General features: G+C 47.0%; 1 protein-coding gene across 2 annotated transcripts in view; it reads right to left on the bottom strand.

Annotated features, from left to right (window-relative positions):
- The window catches only part of SORCS2 (sortilin related VPS10 domain containing receptor 2), a 1364824-nt gene that overhangs the window by 128105 nt on the left and 1222475 nt on the right, over window positions 1-14244 (bottom strand). The gene's annotated exons all lie outside the window — the stretch shown is intronic.

Raw genomic sequence — 14244 nt, 5'->3', positions numbered from 1 at the left:
ATTTTAGAATGGGGTGCCTTAAATTGTCCATCATTTTAAAGGGTCCCTTGACTGATAAACGGTTGAGAAACACTGGTCTAGGCTTTTGGTTATGTAAGCAGCACTGGAGAGAACCTAAAGCAGCATGCTGGTCCTTAATCCATCCCAACATGACCATAATTAAATTATGGTGCACCAAGCCAGTTTGATAAAGACATGGATTGATGCGTGTAATGGCCTGCACTGAGCCATGACCTCAACTCTATTAAACACCTTTATGATGAATTGGAATGTTAATTGTGAGCCAGGTCTTCTCATCCATCATCAGAACCTAATCTCACAAATATTCATTTGGCACAAACACACTTGCCAGAAGCAAAGGGGGTGATGGGAGCAACTTGTTATGAATGTCCATAGTTTTGGACAGGGATGTCCAAAAAACTTATATAAGTGTGATAATTAGGTGTCTACAACATTTGGCTGTATAAAGTATCTTACAATTAACAATTGGGGTTTATAATAAAATAGACTTCTGTAAATTTTAACAAACATGACTGCATCATCTCCAGAAAAAAGTGTTTTATTTGAAGGCTAATTACTGTTAAAACAAAGAGCATTCCAGTAACAATACGTTCCAGTATACCATTCCCGAACCTGGGGGCTTAGGCTGGAAACTAGGTTAGCTGACAACTATGTGAATGAAAATCTCGAGCAATTTAACTGTAATAAAATTTTCTGTGTATATAAAAAAAAAACACGCTACGTGTACCTATGATTTTAAATTAATAAATTACTGTTGCTGCTGTTTATCACACAGTGAAAATTTAAACCATAAACCACAGTAAAAAGAGTACCACTTATGGTGCAATTATAACATACAGTATCATGTGCAAAACAAGCCAACAGCGAGTGAAAGTCCATTCGTTTAAAAAAAGTGCTTATGTGCCGAAACTATAAAAATTTTTAAAAGTTTTGATGAAAAAGTTTTAAACTGTTGCTGCTAGTCATCCCACATTGAAACATTTGAAATTTGCAGAAACAGTACCACTTAAAGTGCAAATATAACATATAAACCTATATGTGAAAAATTTCAGTATATTGTTTTGCACATTATATGTAGGGTTGAGCGGACACCTAGATGTCCGTGTTCGACGGGTTCGGCCGAACTTTAAAAAAAAGTCCGGGTCCGTGTCCCGGACTTTTACCGAACTTTTCCCGGACACCGAACCCCATTGAAGTCAATGGGGACCCGAACTTTAAGGCACTAAAATGGCTCTAAAACACCAAAGGAAAGGGCTAGAGTGCTGCAAATGGCAGCAAAACGTAATTAAGAGCATGGCAAGTGCTCTGCAAACAAATGTGGATAGGGAAATAACTTAAAACAACAAAAAAAAACAGAAAAATAAAACAATGTTCTTCTTCATCTCTGAAGGACGAGGCCCATATGGAGTAGGAGGGAGGTTGAGGTGGTGGTGGATGTGGCGGTGACATAGGCGTGCGCACAGGGTGTGCTGGGTGTGCCTGGGCACACCCTAATCACCTAGGGCACATAGCATTGCCAGTGAGGAGATGGGAAAGATCTCCCTGGGACCTGCTCTGCTCTATTTCTCCTTGCCTACAGGTACATGGCCCCGATACATTACTCTCCCTGCTGGCAAACACATGCATGTGTATTTCAACTTTGGGGTGCACACCTTAATGCAATAGGCTGCGCACACCTATGGGCGGTGTAGGTGGAAGCGGCGGTGGAGGAGGACCAGGGCCGGATTAACAGCATCATGGGCTTGGTGCTGAGGATTTTGAAGGGCCTTAGGGCCGTGCCTTGCCATGCACCCAGAGGAGGAAGGGTGCAGCCATGCATGCCTAATTCAACATGGGATGCTGTCTCTGAAGCCCATAAACACATCCATGCATCGCCAACTGTCCCTCCTTGTCCGGCCTTCACGCTGTGTGGGGAGGTTCTGAGGGTGCTGCCTGGGGAAGCGAGCATAGAAGCCAGACTTCTGTGTTTACAAGTGACAGAAGAGCGGTAACAGTGAATATGGCCAACCCGGGGCCTATATAAAAGGTAGGGGCCTGGAGCTGCAGCTCCAATAGACCCTACATTAATCTGGCCCTGAGGAGGAGGACGAGGTAGCCAACACTGCTTCTTTTCACAAATTTTAAATGAGGGTACACCCCAAAAGAGTGAGAAAGAGCAAAAATGGAACAATGGGTGGGTAAGGTCGGTATCCATTGCTATTCTGCATAAGGTACGGAAAAGTCCCGTGGGATCCATGCCTGGTTCATTTTAATGAACGTGAGCTTGTCCACATTGTCTCTGGACAGGCGGCTGCGCTTGTCTGTTATAACGCCCCCAGCCGTGCTAAATACCCGTTCAGATAATACACTGGCTGCAGGGCACGCCAGCACCTCCAAGGCGTAAAGGGCAAGCTCAGGCCATGTGCCCAATTTGGAGACCCAGAAGTTGAAGGGGGCAGACCCGTCATTCACTACATGTAGGCGTGTGCACACATACTGCTCCACCATGTTGGTAAAATGCTGCCTCCTGCTAAGACGTTCCATCTGAGCTGCTGGTGCTGCTGTTTGTTGTGGCGTGCTGACAAAGCTTTTCCACATTTCGGCCATGCTAACCCTGCCTTCTGAGGTGCTGGCGGTGCCCTGGTTGCGTTGGCGACCTCCTCCTCCTCCTCCTCTGCCTTGTGCTTCCACTGTGGCCCCGCTGTCAGATGGGAATGCCAGCAGCATGGCGTCTACCAGCGTGCGCTTGTACTCGCGCATCTTGCGATCGCGCTCCAGTGAGTGAATTAAGGACGGTACGTTGTCCTTGTAACGGGGATCCAGCAGCGTGGCCACCCAGTAATCAGCACAAGTTAGAATGTGGGCAACTCGGCGGTCGTTGTGGAGACACTGCAGCATGTAATCGCTCATGTGTGCCAGGCTGCCCAGAGGCAACGAAAGGCTGTCCTCTGTGGGAGGTGTATGGTCCGTGTCCTCTGTATCCCCCCAGCCACGCACCAGTGATGGCCATGAGCTGGCCTGGGTGCCACCCTGCTGTGAACATGGTTCCATCTCCTCCTCCAGCTCCTCCTCCTCCTCATCCTCCTCATCCTCCAGAACTGTGCCCCTGCTGGACAATTGCGTCCCTGGCGTTTGCGTGTGCAGGAACCCACCCTCGGAGCCCCTTGCGAATGACTGCCCTGAAAGCCTTGGAAATGTTACCTCTTCATCCTCCTCCTCCTCCTCATCCTGTGCCACATCCTCTTCCATCATCGCCCGAATTGTTTTTTCAAGGAGGCATAGAAGTGGGATAGTTAAGCTGAGAACGGCGTCATTGCCACTGGCCATGTTGGTGGAGTACTCAAAACAGCGCAACAAGGCACACAGGTCTCGCATGGAGGCCCAGTTATTGGTGGTGAAGTGGTGCTGTTCCGCAGAGCGACTCACGCGTGCGTGCTGCAGCTGAAACTCCACTATGGCCTGCTGCTGCTCGCACAGTCTTTCCAGCATGTGCAAGGTGGAGTTCCACCTTGTGGGCACGTCACATATGAGGCGGTGAGCGGGAAGGCCGAAGTTACGCTGCAGCGCTGCCAGGCGAGCAGCAGCAGGGTGAGAACGCCGAAAGTGCGCACAAACGGCCCGCACTTTCTGCAGCAGCTCTGACATATCGGGGTAGTTTTTAAGGAACCTCTGCACCACCAAATTCAGCACATGCGCCAGGCAAGGGATGTGCGTCAAACCGGCTAGGCCCAGAGCTGCTATGAGATTTCGCCCGTTATCGCACACCACCAGGCCGGGCTTGAGGCTCGCTGGCAGCAACCACTCATTTGTCTGCTGTTCCATGCTCCTCCACAACTCCTGCGCGGTGTGTGGTTTGTCCCCCAAACAGGCAAGTTGTAAAACTGCCTGCTGTCGTTTACCCCTGGCCGTGCTGAAGTTGGTGGTGAAGGTGTTACGCTGTCCGGATGAGGAGGCGGTAGAGGATGAGGAAGCGGAGTAGGAGGAGTTAGGAACAGGAGGCAAACTGAAGCGCCCTGCAATCCTCGGTGGTGGAAGGACATGCGCCAAATTGCTATCCGCCTCAGGCCCATCCGCCACTGCATTTACCCAGTGTGCCGTTAGGGGTAGATATAACGCCCCTGACCGTGCTTACTGGTCCACGTATCCGTAGTTAGGTGGACCTTGGCACAGATGGCGTTGCGCAGTGCACACCTGATTTTTTCCCCCACTTGGTTGTGCAGGGAAGGGATGGCTTGCCTGGAAAAGTAGTGGCGGCTGGGCACGACGTACTGTGGGACAGCCACCGACATAAGGTTTTTAAAACTGTGCGTCTCCACCAGACGGAATGACAGCATTTCAAAGGCCAATAATTTTGAAATGCTGGCATTCAGGGCCAGGGATCGCGGGTGGGTAGGGGGGTACTTCCTCTTCCTCTCAAGTGTTTGGGAGATGGAAAGCTGAACGCTTCCACGGGACATTGTGGAGATGGTTGTTGGTGACCCAGGTGGTGGTGTTGCTGACAGATCGTCTGTTTGCGGGGTGGCAGGTGCCGGTATCACTACAGATGTGGCTGGAGCGGCCGAGACTGCAGCAGAAGAGGAAGCAGGATGAGCCAGAGACGTTTCTTGGTTTTGAAGGTGTGTACTCCACTGCAGCTCGTGCTTTGCACTTAGATGCCTGATCATGCAGGTTGTGCTCAGGTTGAGAAGGTTCATGCCTCGCTTCAAGCTCTGATTGCACAGGGTGCAAACCACTCGTGTCCTGTCATCAGCACATTTTCTAAAGAACTTCCACGCTAGAGAACTCCTTTGAGCTGACTTTGGTGCGCTCGTTCCCTTGCTGCGTTGGGCAGTAGCGGGCGTAGTGTCTAGGGCACGGCCGCTCCGCTTCTGCACCCTGCTCCCTCTTCTGCTGTGCTGGTGGCTCTGTGCGACCACCGCCTCTTCCTCCAAACTACTCAGTTCACCTGCATGACGTTCATTCCATGTGGGGTCGAGGACCTCATCGTCCTCCACATCATCTTCCACCCAGTCTTCACCCCTGCCCTCCTTGTCGGTCTCCACAATGCTGAACGCCGCAGCAGTTGGCACCTGCGTTTCGTCATCATCGGAGACGTGCTGCGATGATCCTTGCATGTACTCATCTTGAGGAATAAGTGGTTGGGCATCGCTGCACTCAATCTCTTCCACTTCTGGGGCAGGGCTAGGTGGATGGCCCTGGGAAACCCTGCTGACAGAGTCCTCAAAAAGAATAAGAGACTGCTGTATGGCTTGGGGCTCAGACTGCTGGCCTGATTTGCAAGGGGGTGAGGTGAAAGACGGTTGGACATTGGCTGCAGGTGCCAACTCTGACCTTTCTGCAGTAGACTGGGTGGGAGACAATGTGAAGGAACTGGAGGCACTGTCAGCAGCAAACCAATCTACTATCGCCTCAACTTGTTCTGGCCTCATCACTTCTAGGGGCGTTTGATGCCCTACCAAATACTGATGCAGGTTCTGTCGCCTACTCACACTTGAGGAAGGTGTTTCACTTGTGCGTGTAGCTGGCACAGATCGACCATGTCCTCTCCTTGCAACAGGAGCTCTACCAGCAGCACCACGACCCAGGCCACGGCCCTTATTTGACGGTCTCCTCATATTTCTGTAATTTAAGATCTTGCCCTAGAAAGGTTTTTATTGAATAGCGGAATAGAAAATATGATCCAAAAAAAGTGTATGTATATCACACGTACACAACCACACTAGGCCCCAATTACTATTGTTTGTACCCCTAAAAGGCTAGATGAGGAGTAGGGGGAGTATGGAACAGGCAGCACCCTCAAACCTTCAGAAGTATGAGATGAACCCCAACAACTTGGAAAGGTGGATCTCTCTCACACGTACCGACACAGACTATCCCGCAATTCAATTGATCCTCAAAGGTTTTTATTGAATAGCGGAATAGGAAATATGATCAAAAAAAGTGTATGTATCTCGCACGTACACAACCACACTAGGCCCCAATTACTATTGTTTGTACCCCTAAAAGGCTAGATGAGGAGTAGGGGGGGTATGGAACAGGCAGCACCCTCAAACCTTCAGAAGTATGAGATGAACCCCAACAACTTGGAAAGGTGGATCTCTCTCACACGTACCGACACAGACTATCCCGCAATTCAATTGATCCTCAAAGGTTTTTATTGAATAGCGGAATAGGAAATATGATCAAAAAAAGTGTATGTATCTCGCACGTACACAACCACACTAGGCCCCAATTACTATTGTTTGTACCCCTAAAAGGCTAGATGAGGAGTAGGGGGGGTATGGAACAGGCAGCACCCTCAAACCTTCAGAAGTATGAGATGAACCCCAACAACTTGGAAAGGTGGATCTCTCTCACACGTACCGACACAGACTATCCCGCAATTCAATTGATCCTCAAAGGTTTTTATTGAATAGCGGAATAGGAAATATGATCAAAAAAAGTGTATGTATCTCGCACGTACACAACCACACTAGGCCCCAATTACTATTGTTTGTACCCCTAAAAGGCTAGATGAGGAGTAGGGGGGGTATGGAACAGGCAGCACCCTCAAACCTTCAGAAGTATGAGATGAACCCCAACAACTTGGAAAGGTGGATCTCTCTCACACGTACCGACACAGACTATCCCGCAATTCAATTGATCCTCAAAGGTTTTTATTGAATAGCGGAATAGGAAATATGATCAAAAAAAGTGTATGTATCTCGCACGTACACAACCACACTAGGCCCCAATTACTATTGTTTGTACCCCTAAAAGGCTAGATGAGGAGTAGGGGGGGTATGGAACAGGCAGCACCCTCAAACCTTCAGAAGTATGAGATGAACCCCAACAACTTGGAAAGGTGGATCTCTCTCACACGTACCGACACAGACTATCCCGCAATTCAATTGATCCTCAAAGGTTTTTATTGAATAGCGGAATAGGAAATATGATCAAAAAAAGTGTATGTATCTCGCACGTACACAACCACACTAGGCCCCAATTACTATTGTTTGTACCCCTAAAAGGCTAGATGAGGAGTAGGGGGGGTATGGAACAGGCAGCACCCTCAAACCTTCAGAAGTATGAGATGAACCCCAACAACTTGGAAAGGTGGATCTCTCTCACACGTACCGACACAGACTATCCCGCAATTCAATTGATCCTCAAAGGTTTTTATTGAATAGCGGAATAGGAAATATGATCAAAAAAAGTGTATGTATCTCGCACGTACACAACCACACTAGGCCCCAATTACTATTGTTTGTACCCCTAAAAGGCTAGATGAGGAGTAGGGGGGGTATGGAACAGGCAGCACCCTCAAACCTTCAGAAGTATGAGATGAACCCCAACAACTTGGAAAGGTGGATCTCTCTCACACGTACCAACACAGACTATCCCCCAATTTAACTGATCCCCAAAGGTTTTTGATTAAATAGCGGAATAGAAAATATGATCCCAAAAAAGTGTATGTATATCACACGTACACAACCACACTAGGCCCCAATTACTATTGTTTGTACCCCTAAAAGGCTAGGAGTAGGGGGAGTATGGAACAGGCAGCACCCTCAAACCTTCAGAAGTATGAGATGAACCCCAACAACTTGGAAAGGTGGATCTCTCTCACACGTACCAACACAGACTATCCCCCAATTTAACTGATCCCCAGAGGTTTTTGATTAAATAGCGGAATAGAAAATATGATCCCAAAAAAGTGTATGTATATCACACGTACACAACCACACTAGGCCCCAATTACTATTGTTTGTACCCCTAAAAGGCTAGGAGTAGGGGGAGTATGGAACAGGCAGCACCCTCAAACCTTCAGAAGTATGAGATGAACCCCAACAACTTGGAAAGGTGGATCTCTCTCACACGTACCAACACAGACTATCCCCCAATTTAACTGATCCCCAGAGGTTTTTGATTAAATAGCGGAATAGAAAATATGATCCCAAAAAAGTGTATGTATATCACACGTACACAACCACACTAGGCCCCAATTACTATTGTTTGTACCCCTAAAAGGCTAGGAGTAGGGGGAGTATGGAACAGGCAGCACCCTCAAACCTTCAGAAGTATGAGATGAACCCCAACAACTTGGAAAGGTGGATCTCTCTCACACGTACCAACACAGACTATCCCCCAATTTAACTGATCCCCAGAGGTTTTTGATTAAATAGCGGAATAGAAAATATGATCCCAAAAAAGTGTATGTATATCACACGTACACAACCACACTAGGCCCCAATTACTATTGTTTGTACCCCTAAAAGGCTAGGAGTAGGGGGAGTATGGAACAGGCAGCACCCTCAAACCTTCAGAAGTATGAGATGAACCCCAACAACTTGGAAAGGTGGATCTCTCTCACACGTACCAACACAGACTATCCCCCAATTTAACTGATCCCCAAAGGTTTTTGATTAAATAGCGGAATAGAAAATATGATCCCAAAAAAGTGTATGTATATCACACGTACACAACCACACTAGGCCCCAATTACTATTGTTTGTACCCCTAAAAGGCTAGGAGTAGGGGGGAGTATGGAACAGGCAGCACCCTCAAACCTTCAGAAGTATGAGATGAACCCCAACAACTTGGAAAGGTGGATCTCTCTCACACGTACCAACACAGACTATCCCCCAATTTAACTGATCCCCAGAGGTTTTTGATTAAATAGCGGAATAGAAAATATGATCCCAAAAAAGTGTATGTATATCACACGTACACAACCACACTAGGCCCCAATTACTATTGTTTGTACCCCTAAAAGGCTAGGAGTAGGGGGAGTATGGAACAGGCAGCACCCTCAAACCTTCAGAAGTATGAGATGAACCCCAACAACTTGGAAAGGTGGATCTCTCTCACACGTACCAACACAGACTATCCCCCAATTTAACTGATCCCCAGAGGTTTTTGATTAAATAGCGGAATAGAAAATATGATCCCAAAAAAGTGTATGTATATCACACGTACACAACCACACTAGGCCCCAATTACTATTGTTTGTACCCCTAAAAGGCTAGGAGTAGGGGGAGTATGGAACAGGCAGCACCCTCAAACCTTCAGAAGTATGAGATGAACCCCAACAACTTGGAAAGGTGGATCTCTCTCACACGTACCAACACAGACTATCCCCCAATTTAACTGATCCCCAGAGGTTTTTGATTAAATAGCGGAATAGAAAATATGATCCCAAAAAAGTGTATGTATATCACACGTACACAACCACACTAGGCCCCAATTACTATTGTTTGTACCCCTAAAAGGCTAGGAGTAGGGGGGAGTATGGAACAGGCAGCACCCTCAAACCTTCAGAAGTATGAGATGAACCCCAACAACTTGGAAAGGTGGATCTCTCTCACACGTACCAACACAGACTATCCCCCAATTTAACTGATCCCCAGAGGTTTTTGATTAAATAGCGGAATAGAAAATATGATCCCAAAAAAGTGTATGTATATCACACGTACACAACCACACTAGGCCCCAATTACTATTGTTTGTACCCCTAAAAGGCTAGGAGTAGGGGGAGTATGGAACAGGCAGCACCCTCAAACCTTCAGAAGTATGAGATGAACCCCAACAACTTGGAAAGGTGGATCTCTCTCACACGTACCAACACAGACTATCCCCCAATTTAACTGATCCCCAAAGGTTTTTGATTAAATAGCGGAATAGAAAATATGATCCCAAAAAAGTGTATGTATATCACACGTACACAACCACACTAGGCCCCAATTACTATTGTTTGTACCCCTAAAAGGCTAGGAGTAGGGGGAGTATGGAACAGGCAGCACCCTCAAACCTTCAGAAGTATGAGATGAACCCCAACAACTTGGAAAGGTGGATCTCTCTCACACGTACCAACACAGACTATCCCCCAATTTAACTGATCCCCAGAGGTTTTTGATTAAATAGCGGAATAGAAAATATGATCCCAAAAAAGTGTATGTATATCACACGTACACAACCACACTAGGCCCCAATTACTATTGTTTGTACCCCTAAAAGGCTAGGAGTAGGGGGAGTATGGAACAGGCAGCACCCTCAAACCTTCAGAAGTATGAGATGAACCCCAACAACTTGGAAAGGTGGATCTCTCTCACACGTACCAACACAGACTATCCCCCAATTTAACTGATCCCCAGAGGTTTTTGATTAAATAGCGGAATAGAAAATATGATCCCAAAAAAGTGTATGTATATCACACGTACACAACCACACTAGGCCCCAGTTACTATTGTTTGTACCCCTAAAAGGCTAGGAGTAGGGGGAGTATGGAACAGGCAGCACCCTCAAACCTTCAGAAGTATGAGATGAACCCCAACAACTTGGAAAGGTGGATCTCTCTCACACGTACCAACACAGACTATCCCCCAATTTAACTGATCCCCAGAGGTTTTTGATTAAATAGCGGAATAGAAAATATGATCCCAAAAAAGTGTATGTATATCACACGTACACAACCACACTAGGCCCCAATTACTATTGTTTGTACCCCTAAAAGGCTAGGAGTAGGGGGAGTATGGAACAGGCAGCACCCTCAAACCTTCAGAAGTATGAGATGAACCCCAACAACTTGGAAAGGTGGATCTCTCTCACACGTACCAACACAGACTATCCCCCAATTTAACTGATCCCCAAAGGTTTTTGATTAAATAGCGGAATAGAAAATATGATCCCAAAAAAGTGTATGTATATCACACGTACACAACCACACTAGGCCCCAATTACTATTGTTTGTACCCCTAAAAGGCTAGGAGTAGGGGGAGTATGGAACAGGCAGCACCCTCAAACCTTCAGAAGTATGAGATGAACCCCAACAACTTGGAAAGGTGGATCTCTCTCACACGTACCAACACAGACTATCCCCCAATTTAACTGATCCCCAAAGGTTTTTGATTAAATAGCGGAATAGAAAATATGATCCCAAAAAAGTGTATGTATATCACACGTACACAACCACACTAGGCCCCAATTACTATTGTTTGTACCCCTAAAAGGCTAGGAGTAGGGGGAGTATGGAACAGGCAGCACCCTCAAACCTTCAGAAGTATGAGATGAACCCCAACAACTTGGAAAGGTGGATCTCTCTCACACGTACCAACACAGACTATCCCCCAATTTAACTGATCCCCAAAGGTTTTTGATTAAATAGCGGAATAGAAAATATGATCCCAAAAAAGTGTATGTATATCACACGTACACAACCACACTAGGCCCCAATTACTATTGTTTGTACCCCTAAAAGGCTAGGAGTAGGGGGAGTATGGAACAGGCAGCACCCTCAAACCTTCAGAAGTATGAGATGAACCCCAACAACTTGGAAAGGTGGATCTCTCTCACACGTACCAACACAGACTATCCCCCAATTTAACTGATCCCCAAAGGTTTTTGATTAAATAGCGGAATAGAAAATATGATCCCAAAAAAGTGTATGTATATCACACGTACACAACCACACTAGGCCCCAATTACTATTGTTTGTACCCCTAAAAGGCTAGATGAGGAGTAGGGGAGTATGGAACAGGCAGCACCCTCAAACCTTCAGTATGAGATTGTGTTCACTGTACCCCACAAAGATTGAGTTCACTGCACCCCACAATGATTGTGTTCACTGCACCCCACAAAGATTGTGTTCACTGCACCTCACAAAGATTGTGTTCACTGTACCCCCCAAAGATTGTGTTCACTGCACCCCACAAAGATTCTGTTCACTGTACCCCACAAAGATTGTGTTCACTGCACCCCAAAAAGATTGTGTTCACTGCACCCCAAAAAGGATGTTGTTCACTGCACCCCAAAAAGGATGTTGTTCACTCCACCCCAAAAAGATTGTGTTCACTGCACCCCACAAAGATTGTGTTCACTGCACCCCAAAAAGATTGTGTTCACTGCACCCCAAAAATGATTTTGTTCACTGCACCCCAAAAAGGATTTTGTTCACTGCACCCCAAAAAGGATGTTGTTCACTCCACCCCAAAAAGATTGTGTTCACTGCACCCCAAAAAGATTGTGTTCACTGCACCCCACAAAGGATTTTGTTCACTGCACCCCAAAAAGATTGTGTTCACTGCACCCCAAAAAGGATGTTGTTCACTGCACCCCAAAAAGGATTTTGTTCACTGCACCCCAAAAAGATTGTGTTCACTGCACCCCACAAAGGATTTTGTTCACTGCACCCCACAAAGATTGTGTTCACTGCACACCAAAAAGGATTGTGTTCACTGCACCCCAAAAAGATTTTGTTCACTGCACCCCAAAAAGATTGTGTTCACTGCAGCCCAAAAAGATTGTGTTCACTGCAGCCCAAAAAGATTGTGTTCACTGCAGCCCAAAAAGATTGTGTTCACTGCAGCCCAAAAAGATTGTGTTCACTGCAGCTCACACACAGAAAAATGGATGTGGATCACTGACACCTGCCTATCTCCAATCCCACACCACACAGCAATATCGATTGTAGTTTGTAGAACACAGTTTCCCTAAAATTCAGCAGACTCTGTCCCTAACAGGATTGAGAAGAGATCGTAGATCAGGATTGAGTGCAGATTCACCCCACCCCCCCACACAGCAATATCGATTGTAGTTTGTAGAACACAGTTTCCCTAAAATTCAGCAGACTCTGTCCCTAACAGGATTGAGAAGAGATCGTAGATCAGGATTGAGTGCAGATTCACCCCACCCCCCACACAGCAATATCGATTGTAGTTTGTAGAACACAGTTTCCCTAAAATTCAGCAGACTCTGTCCCTAACAGGATTGAGAAGAGATCGTAGATCAGGATTGAGTGCAGATTCACCCCACCCCCCACACAGCAATATCGATTGTAGTTTGTAGAAGACACTGACCCTATATAATTCAGCAGACTCTATCCCTAAAATGCCTACAACTCGCCCTGCCTAAACACTCCGACCTGTCCCTCAATTCTATCCGGACACAAATGGTTTTTTCCTGCCTATCTTTCCCTAATCAGCAGCCAGCACGTTGATGTGTGCTCTGTCCCTGAATCTAAGCAGCATAATGACGCCGCTGCGGCTGCCTCGAACTTATAAAGACTTGGTCACATGCTTCAGACGGCCAATCACAGCTACTGAGACATTTGCAGGCATGGCTGGGATGGCTTAAGGCACACCAGTTAAACGATTGTTGATTGGCTGTTGAAAGCCCGCCATGAAAAGAGCGCCAAAGCATGCAAAACCCGGAAATAAAACGACCGAACACGGATTTTTACCCGAACATACAGTAAAGTGTCCGTGTCCGTGTTCGGGTACAAAAAATCCAATTATTCGGTACGAACACGAATAATACAGTCCGTGTTCGCTCAACACTAATTATATGTTATAATTGCACCATAAGTGGTGCTATTTTTTATGGTTTATGGTTTAACCCTTTCACTGCCAGGTTTGTACGGTGTACGGACCTACAGCACTGCTTGCAGCTGGCCAGGTGTGTATGCCGCACGGTCCGCATTTTTCCCCCTGCTATAAGTTCATGGTCACTTCAATGACCATGAAATTATCACAGAATTGGTCAGCAGACTCATAACTCTGATTAGCAGGTTACAATCCACTGATCAGAGTTCTTAAAATAAAATGTGCCCCCATCCCCCCTCCCCCCATTGCACCGCTTCCCTGTCCCCAGCCTCTCCACCTCCCGCCACTCCCTGTCACCTACTCCCCCACCCTCCTTTCCTACCCCCCTTAACCCTCTTCCTACCCCCCTGCACTGATCCCCCCCACACCTGATTTGACCCCCCTACAAACCTGATCCCCTGCAGCTACCTTTAGAAGCCGACATCCCTCCTCTGCCACTTCCGCTGGCTTAAGGTGCTGCTGAGGCTTGGGGGGGGGATCACAGACTGTCCCCCCCAGACAGGCTGATCCCTCCCCTTACCGGCCCCCGCACCCCCCATCCATCCCCCCGGTGGCATCCCTCCCTTCCCCTCCCGCTGCCTGCTGTCTGGCCAGCTGTCATGTTCAGGGTTGGGGGGGCTGGTAAAGGTGGGGCTTGGTAGACCCCTGATATCTCACCAAAGTCCCCCCCCCAAAAAAAAATGAAAAAAATAAAATTGTAAAACAATTAAAAAGTAATTAAAAAGTAAATAAATAAAAAAAAAACATGGAGCGGACTCTGTCAAGCAGTTATGCCTTCTCAGCGAGGGCTCTCTCTGCTGATCCAGGCAGATGACAGGCCCAGGTCCGCTCTGCTGATCGACAATGGACACGGACACAGCCCGCTGTTCTCTAAGGGGCGGTTGGA

Source organism: Pelophylax lessonae (assembly GCF_965119305.1).
Source record: "Pelophylax lessonae genome assembly, chromosome: 1".
NCBI lineage: Eukaryota > Metazoa > Chordata > Amphibia > Anura > Ranidae > Pelophylax > Pelophylax lessonae.
This window is presented reverse-complemented; position numbering and strand designations above follow the sequence as displayed.